Source organism: Eptatretus burgeri, chromosome 3, assembly GCF_056783735.1.
Source record: "Eptatretus burgeri isolate ZD-2024b chromosome 3, Ebu_testis_v1, whole genome shotgun sequence".
Lineage (NCBI taxonomy): Eukaryota > Metazoa > Chordata > Myxini > Myxiniformes > Myxinidae > Eptatretus > Eptatretus burgeri.
Window position 1 is genome coordinate 140,032,381 of NC_140963.1, and position 9,516 is coordinate 140,041,896.

The 9,516-nt window shown below is 47.9% G+C and overlaps 1 protein-coding gene across 7 annotated transcripts in view; it reads left to right on the top strand.

The window, feature by feature from the left end:
- Nucleotides 1-9,516, top strand: part of NCAM1 (neural cell adhesion molecule 1) — a 273,015-nt gene that overhangs the window by 211,983 nt on the left and 51,516 nt on the right. The gene's annotated exons all lie outside the window — the stretch shown is intronic.

A 9,516-nucleotide genomic window follows, 5' to 3' on the forward strand; every position in this document is an offset into this window, starting at 1 on the left:
AACTACCTTATAGCTAAGCAAAGACCCCAAGGGCAAAGGACAATGACTTGCCAAAACTTTGAAAGACAACACACTGGTGCATGTACTGTGAAGAATTCTTATGTATCGGAAAGCCGGGCGATAACTGCTGATTTGACTGGCACTACAAAGTAGAGTATTGGCGATAAACTCGACAAAGGAGATAGCAAGACAGTCTTTGATTCAAAATATTGGTTCACAAAAAAATATAAGTGACTACTATATTCGTTATTGTTGTGTGTCTGTCTGTCTGTCTGTCCGGAGCAAAGCTCCATGGGTTTTGATCTGATCCTGATAAAATTTTGGTGGGAGGTTTATATCATGAATTAGTTGTGTTTTCCTGAGAATGGGCATGGTGCGCCCATTATGGGCGGAGCCACGCCCAAAAAACGTGTTTTTAGGGAGTAGCCAATTTCAATTTGCATCTTCTCCGAGGGGGTTTGTCAAATCTGGCAGGGGTTTCGGTATTTGGTTAGCCCAATGGCACCTGCATAGGCCCACGGAGCTCGATTTTTCATTTAGGTCCCAAGGTCAAGGTCACAAGGTCATGAACTTAGAAAATTGCGAATTTTGACATAAATTATCTTCTCCGAGGGGTTTGTCGAATCTGGCAGGGTTTTCGGTATGTGGTTAGCCCAATGGCACCTGCATAGCCCCACGAAGCTCGATTTTTTTTTTTCATTTTCGTCCCAAGGTCAAGGTCACAAGGTCACAAACTTAGAAAATTGCGAATTGTGTTTTTAGGGGGTAGCCGATTTCAATTTGCATCTTCTCCTAGGGGGTTTGTCGAATCTGGCAGGGGTGTCGGTATTTGGTTAGCCCAATGGCACCTGCATAGCCCCACAGAGCTTGATTTTTCATTTTCATCCCAAGGTATGGGATGCCTCGACCAAGGTATACAAAAAAAAAAAAAAAAAAAAAGGTCAAGGTCACAAGCTCACGAACTTAGAAAATTGCTAATTTTGACGTAAAAATCCATCTTCTCCGAGGGGTTTGTCGAATCTGGCAGGGGTTTCAGTATTTGGTTAGCCCAATGGCACCTGCATAGCCCCACGGAGCTCGATTTTTCATTTTCGTCCCAAGGTCAAGGTCACAATGTCACGAACTTAGAAAATTGCGAATTTTGACGTAAAAATCCATCTTCTCCGAGGGGTTTGTCGAATCTGGCAGGGGTTTCAGTATTTGGTTAGCCCAATGGCACCTGCATATCCCCACGGAGCTCGATTTTTCATTTTCGTCCCAAGGTCAAGGTCACAAGGTCACAAACTTAGAAAATTGCGAATTGTGTTTTTAGGGGGTAGCCAATTTCAATTTGCATCTTCTCCTAGGGGGTTTGTCAAATCTGGCAGGGGTTTCGGTATTTGGTTAGCCCAATGGCACCTGCATAGCCCCACAGAGCTCAATTTTTCATTTTCATCCCAACGTCAAGGTCACAAGGTCACGAACTTCGAAAATTTCGAATTTTGACATAAAAATCATGCGACCGCCCAAACTTTGAGAGCTTGGATGACAATATTTTTATGCATAAGAGATCATTCCCCACCGAAAGTTTTGAAACCATTTTGCTCTATCTCGAACACCTTGCCCGTGGCACCCCCTTCAAGTTTGTTTTTACGCTGATTTCATAAAAGTATGGATATATAATCCGAGGAGTGCGAAATGCCATATAGGCTATATGACATGATATTGTTCCTGGAATGTTCCAGAGGAAGTTTTGCACCAAAGGTCATAATCCTTGACCTTTGACCTTTAAAGTTCACAAAGGTCAAATTTTCAAAGTTGTGGGAATCGAACCGGATTTTCGACCTTCTTCGACGAACTAACTCCAATAAGCTATAGCACGTATCCTGTTTCCTTATTTTAATGTCCACAACTTTGTTTTGTGACCTTTAAAGGTTATGCAAAGGTCAAATTTATAAAGTTGTTGAACGAAACCAGGTTTTCGACATTTTGCAGCTAATAACCTGTCACCCGTACCACATCATGTTGATCATTTCTATAACTTTGTCAAACATTATCACATTGTCTCACCCTTGACTTCTGAAACAATGTACATCGTCAAATACCGCTCGTGAACCATCGTAGTCTTCAGACTTGTCATTTATTTGTAATTACAGGGAGAGAAAAACATTTTTACAGGCAGAAAACAAAAATTAAACAAATTTCAACTTTTCCGTTATTTTTCTTCAGGGATCCCAGGGTGGGGGAGCAGAAAATCCAAGGAGCTCTCTGTTCAAAAGGTTATTTGTTCTTTTTTTCGAACTCCAGTGCAAATTCATCCCACCTCCATAAATCTACCTCCTCCGAACTCCTTCCCTGTTATACCCCCTTCATACTCCTACCATCTTGCCCCTCATCTTAGCATCTCTCCACTGTCCTCTGCCTTACTAACAGTTCCCCCTCTGATATCCCAAACTGTATGGTTTTCAAATGTCTCACACTCCAATTCACCACACTGCTCAATATCTCTATCACACTCTCTCTTTCCTCTCATCACATCTTCCCCTCTTCTCACCCCTCAAATCTTGTTCCTTCCCCCCACCCACTCTCACCTCTGCCACACCACTACCCAGTCTCATCCTCCCCCTCTCACCACCCCTCCCTTCTCCCTCCTCCCCCATGACCATGCCTGCTTTCATTGTCTCCCCTTCCTCTCAAAGCTTCCCTCTCACCCCTCCTTATCAATTCAGCTGCCTCCTCCCTCTTCAAAGCAAACTTCACTCTCTTCCCCCCTAAGCTTCCCCTCACCCTTCTCCCTCAATTCTCCCCCTCACCCTTCACTTTCAAATCTCCCCCTCACTCCCCCTTCTCAAAGTTGCTCCCCTTCACATCCACAAACCTGCCTCTTTCTCAAAAGCTCTCCCCCACACCTTTCTCCTTCAATTCACCTTCTCACCATTCTTCCCTCTCACCCTTCTCCCTCAAATGTCCCCCCTCACCCTTCCCCTTTAAATCTCTCCCCTCCTCCCTCTCCTTCACATCTCTCCCCTCACCTTCAAATCTCCCCCTTGCCCCTCCCCTTCTTCAAGCTGCCTCACCCTCTTTCTACCCCCTAAAATCTCATCACCTCTCCCTCTCTTCCCACCCCCTCAAATCTTGTTCCTCCCCCACCCACTCCCACCTCAACAATACCACTACCCTGTCTCATCCTCCCCCTCTCCCCACCCCTCACTTCTCCCTCCTGCCCCATGACCGTGCCTGCTCATTGTCTCCTCTCCCTCGCAAAACTTCCCTCTCACCCCTCCCTCACAAATCAACTGCCTCCTCCCTCTTCAAAGCAAACTTCTCTCTCTTCCCCCTCCAAGCTTCCTCCTCACCCTTCTCCCTCAATTCTCCCCCTCACCCTTCACTTTCAAATCCCCCCCTCTCTCCCCCTTGTCAAAGCTGCCCCCCTTCACATCCATAAAGCTGCCTCTTTCCCTCACACTCTCTCTTCCAGCTCATTCTTCCACCTCCTCCAATCTCCCACTTCCCTTTTCCCCCTCTCTTATTACTCCCCATTGCTACTCATCCTTTCACCACCGAGCCATTTGTCCTCCTCCCCATCCGACCCTCTCTCCTAGCTCTTCTACAATCTGTCATCAACTGTCAACAACTCTCATGACCTCCACCTCTCCTCTCTCACACTACCCCCACTCCCCTGCACCCAAAGCCTCCTCCCCTCCCTCTTCCTTAACAGTGTGGACCTCAAACATCTGGGGCCTTTGCTCTAACCTGACTGATCTCTCCATACAGGTTGCCAATGACAAACCAGATATAATCTGCTTAAAAGAAACTTTCCTTCTTCAAGATGTCTCTGACTCTTTCGTTTCTCTCCCAGGTTAATCCTTCCTCTGGTATGATACACCTGAGTCTTGTCCTGGTGGCAGAGTTGCTCTCTTTATCAAAAACTCTATTCCTCCCTCTCCATGCACTGCTCCTTCTCTGAGGTGGTGGGGTCTGATGAAGTACTGCTGCCCCCTCTGGGGTGGTGCTCCCACCTCACACCTAGCTTGACCACGCTGTGGACACCAAGGTCAGGTCAGGTATGGGAGCATGTGCCAGAACAGCACGTCGCTGCGTCCACTTTCCGCCGGTACTCCAGGGGCCTCCGTCTGGCCATCCCCCAGGCAGATGCCAGGCCCATCCCCATCTCCTTGAGATGATGGTCAACCTGTTGCAACCAGGAGGCACGTGGTCGACCCACTGGCCTCCTCCACTCATGAGACTCCCTCGCTGAGAGAATCTGGTGAGCAGGATCAGAGTCAGGAAAACGAGCCACATGTCCATACAGCCGCAACTAATGCTCACGGACTATGCAGGTAACAAATCTCATCCGAGTCTCTCTCAGCAACCGCTCGTTGGACACAAAATCCGACCAGCGATAGCCAAGGATTCTCCGAAGAGACCTGGTACCAAAGGAATTAAGTCTCCGTCTCAGATCCTTGGTCAGAGTCCAAGTCTCGCACCCATAGAGCAAGACTGGAAGTACCAAGGACCTGAAGACTCGGACTTTCGTCCTCCCGCACAGGTACCGGCAGCGCCACACCCCATGATCCAGTGAATCCATGACTCCCCAGGCCCGACCCAGACGTCTATTGACCTCTGACTCGCAGCCAGCAGAGACATGAATATCACTGCCAAGGTAAGTGAATCTCTCCACGACCTCAACATCCTCACCACAAACAGACACAGACAGGACAGCAGCATCCAAGATGTCACCGAAAGCCTGGATCTTAGTTTTGACCCAAGAAACCCGTAATCCCAACGGCTCCGACTCCTCATTCAGCACCTCGAGGGCCCCCAAGAGGATGTCTAAAGTCTCCGCAAAGATGACTGCATCATCTGCAAAGTCAAGGTCCGAGATCTTGACATTCCCAAATGACGCACCGCAACTTGATCTCTCCGACATCCTCCCTAGAATCCAGTCCATACAAGTGCTGAAAAGTGTGGGGGCAAGTACACATCCCTGACGAACTCCAGTAACAACTGGAAATAAGTCAGAGATGGTACCACCACACTTCACAGCACTCTCAGTACCAGAGTAGAGTTCAGACATCAGATCGATCAGTTTTGGTGGCACCCCACGAAGACCAAGAATCCTCCAGAGGACATCCCGATTCACTGAATCGAACGCTTTACAAAGATCAACATAGGCTGCAAGCAGCCCCTGCCGAAACTCTCGTCTGCGTTCGGTGAGGACACGAAGTGCAAGGATACGGTCAATCGTTGACCTCTTTGGTGTAAAGCCTGACTGCTCTGGACGCTGGTGCTCAAGCAGATGGTGGCGAACCCTATCGAGAATTATCCGAGCAAAGACCTTGCCCGGCACTGAGAGCAGCGTCACCCCTCGGTAGTTGTTGCAGTCTTGGCGATCACCCTTCCCTTTCCAGAGAGGGACAACAAGGCCCCTCTTCCAGTCAGTTGGGATGATGCCTGTGTTCCAGGCAGAGCACAAAACTGCATGCAACGACACGAGTGCAGCATTTCCACCAGCCTTGAGAAGTTCGGCATGGATGCCACAGATCCCTGGAGCTTTGCTCCGTTTCAACTGGTTCACCGCAGCCCGTGTTTCCACAAGCGTAGGTGGACCACAGTTGATTCGAGGGTCAGCAACAGGGATTGTAACACCCTTGACGTCCAACTCGACAGTTGGGGGATCAGCCTGGTGCAACAGCTCAAAGTAACCGGCCCAGCGGGCCTTCACTTCAGACTCCTCTGTCAAGAGCCTACCACTCTCTGCTCGAACTGTAGTGCTCCGAGGGATGGGCTTGGATGAACGCAATGCGCGAATTCCCCTGTAAGTGGGACGAGAATCACCTGTCCACAGGTGATGCTCTACCCCCTCACAGATTCCTCACACATAGGCCTCCTTGTCCACCCTCAGTGCACGTACAGTTTTACGCCTCAGCTCCCTGAACAGCTCAGCTCTGCCATTCAGCCTGGCCCTGCGACTCTGGTCAATGGTATCCAGTGTCCCTTGAGAGACAAAATTCTTCTTTGCCCTGCGGTGAGCTCCAAGGCATCCACCGGCAACATCAAGGACGGTGGTCTTGAAGGCGCTCCACAACTCTTCAGGACCCCCAAAGCACCCAGACCCCCCAAGTGTCCACTCAGCCTGTTCGCAAACTCCTCAGCTACTCTCTCATCCCTGAGCTTGGCAACATCCAGTCTCAGCTGGGATGGTACCATTCTCCAGGATTTAAGGTGCAGCTTTAGAGTTGCTACAACAAGCCTGTGGTCAGTATTGAGGAACTGAGCACTCCGGTAGACCCTGCAGTTCTGGATCATCCTCCAACGACCGTCAATGAGGACATGGTCAATCTCCTTTGCCACACCGCCAGCGTTGGAATACCAAGTCCAGCGATGAGCTTGTGGGCGCTGAAACCATGAACCAGCCACCCTAAGTCCATGACTTCTTGCAAAGTCAAGGAACTTAGTGCTATTCTGGTTCATAGTTCCTGACCCATGGGGACCAACACACACCTCATAACAAGGCTTTTAGGACACCAAGGCTTTTAGGATCAATGGTATCTCCCGCGATGAAGCTGTCTTTCGGTCTGTCACTCTCTCACCGCAGGTAGTTCGGTGGCCTTTCTGTCTTCTGCCATCTCCTCTCCGGCCTTGCCCCCCCCCGCTCTGTTTGTGATATATCCCCCCCCTACATTTCCTCAGGGTGTTCAATGTCCACCTTGGTGAAACAACCCCCTTCTGGTGAAACTGCCAAAATGTAGAATCACTGCTCACCTTCATTCTTTCATTCGTCTTTTTTTTCCCCCACCTTTGGATCAAACTCCACACTCTCTTCAATCACACTCCTCCCTCCAGTTCTTCAAAACAGCTGTTCACCACCATATCATATATTCCCCCATCCAAAATCTTGATCTTCATGACCCCCATGACTCCACCCCAAACCCACCTCCTTCAAATTCCCTGTTTTCCTTCCTGAAAGTCCCTGTAGTACCATCTTGTTTACCCCGTGTACCCCGCCCCATCCCTCTCCCTTCCACAGGTATCCTCTTGTCTTTGTTCCCCACTATTTTGTGCTTTCCTCTCCTGGCCTTCTTGTCTCCTGCCTTGTTATGTTTCTGTGTGTTCGCTCTTCCACGAGCCTCAACATGGTATACAAAAAAACAACTGATAAGTTGTGTACACTTGCATTCAAAAAATAAGCATGAACGACACTTGGTAGAGTGCATACCTCTGCCAAGCTGAACAGTTTACATTTTGTATTCCTCTGATAGGCTGGATACACATCCGGACCTAAACCAAAATTAAATTGCTTGTTATTGTCACCTACACATCTCATCCACAACTTTTTGAGATATCGTTTTTTGGCCCCGTCCTTAATGGTGAGCAATACTTTAAAAATTATTTTATCTGGATCGGATCTTCACCAAAATCGATTCAATTTGTCTGTCACACACCCGACCTGTCCACCAAATTTTGTCCGAATCTATCCATAAGCTTTTCAGATACCCTGCTCACAGACAGTCAGATGGGAAAAAGCGTAACCTCCGTCCACCTTCTGTGGCAGAGGTAAAAAAAAGTGGGTACCTATTTAAGAGACAACCTGTGTAAGGTCAGTTTGTTTCATGCATCACATCCTTATCCATTGCAAAGGCCTGATGAAAAAGCTCTCAATTGTACGAGTGAGGTTTGGCATATTTGGGGCACTTCAGATGGACAGATTTATCTTTTGTGGAACCATCTCGGCACATTGGTGAAGAAATTGTTGATTTATCTCATTATGAGTCATGGACGGAAGTGAAGAGGTAGCTCGACCTCGAAGTTGAATTGTTCTGATGATTGTTTTAAATGATCGTGAAGTGCTGCTCATTGTAGGAATTAAGGACAAAAAGGTTTTCAGGCACACGTATCTATGTATTATCAACTACCCTTGAGTTCCTGTGTGTTAAAACAGCATACCCTTTTCTCTTGTGCTGTACAATCATATCAGGCCCCTGGAGGATCTTGTGCCAAATCATGCACATCATAAGGATGGTGGTCCCCTCAGTGATCCTGCACATGGTGGAGTCATTCGCCATTTGATACACCATCAAAAGGAATTTTGCCGATCTCCCATTGGCAACCCCTTGCCTGATGCAGACATATGTAAAATGTTCGTCTGCTCGTTTGAAAAGCATCATCATTTCCAAATAAACTAAGCTTGAAGAGCATCGTTCTCTGCAGATGTCCTTGCTGGTGGTGATCCAGGCCGAGTCGAGGAGAAATTGCATTTCTACTGTTGAAAGCAAACGTGCCTCCTGGCGGCCAAATGGTGTCTGCTTACTTCACTGCACAGGAAAGCTTGATAAATAATTCCGTTCTTATGTGACATGACAGTAATAGAACAAAAGAGCCTGAATGCAATTCTGTTTGTCCAATCTCTTATTTCAATGCCACCACTGCCTGTCCACAGAATATCCTGATTGCTTAATGTTTGAACAGTATCTTGCAAAATTATTTTCTGCTTCCATTTCCATCTGTCTCTGTTAGGACTACACCATTAAAGGACGACATTTTCAAATCCACCTATCACCGATTCCAGGTTGAGTTGCTGCCTTGTCACTCACACATGATGACGAACATTTGATAAACGTTCTTTATTCAGGACATTCCTCAATTTATTCTTCCTTCTCAGAAAGTGACTTCAGCATTGACTTGTCTGTCTCGCCTTGAGAGAGTCATTGTCACCTTCGTCAATGACAATCCCCTCGCTTCCTCACCCGCTCTCCAACCCCCCACCCCCACCCCCAAAGGCCTCTTCTGAATCTCCTGGAGTAACTAAAGCTTATATTTTCTTACTCGATTGCAAACGTCAAGTTTCATTATACAACCGAAGTTATCAGATATTTTTACTCATTGAATAGTGCACGGTTCATGTAAACGTTTTATACAATGAAACTTAAACTCAAGAGGACATTATTTGGCCTATCATACCTGTGTCATATCCACATCACATTAATTTCAACAGTAGCATTAATAACAACGTTTGGTGTAAAATCAAGGAACTGCATACACTATCAGTAGCAAAAACGCCTGGTCTTTCCACCTTTTCTCCCTCCTCATCCCATCTCCTCTCACCCCACCCCCCTTTTCTCCAGACTCCCACCCTACCCCTCCCCTCCCTTCTCAACCCACCCCACCCTCCTACAGACTTCCACCCCTACCCCTTCCTCCTCACACACCCCTCCCTCTGGATTCCCATCCCACCCCTTCCCCTCCTGAGAGAGAGGGATAGAGGGGGGAGGGATGGGGGGGGAGAGGGGGGGGGGGGGGGAGGGAGAAAAAGAGAGAAAGATGAGGGAGGAAAGGGGGGAGGGGGGTGTCAGCAAAGAGAATGATATGTTATGCTTTATGAACACACACACACACACACACACACACACACACACACACACACACACACACACACACACACACACACACACACACACACACACACACACACACACACACACACACACACTGCATCAAAAAAGAACAAACACAAAGGTTTACCTTTAAGCAGCGTTT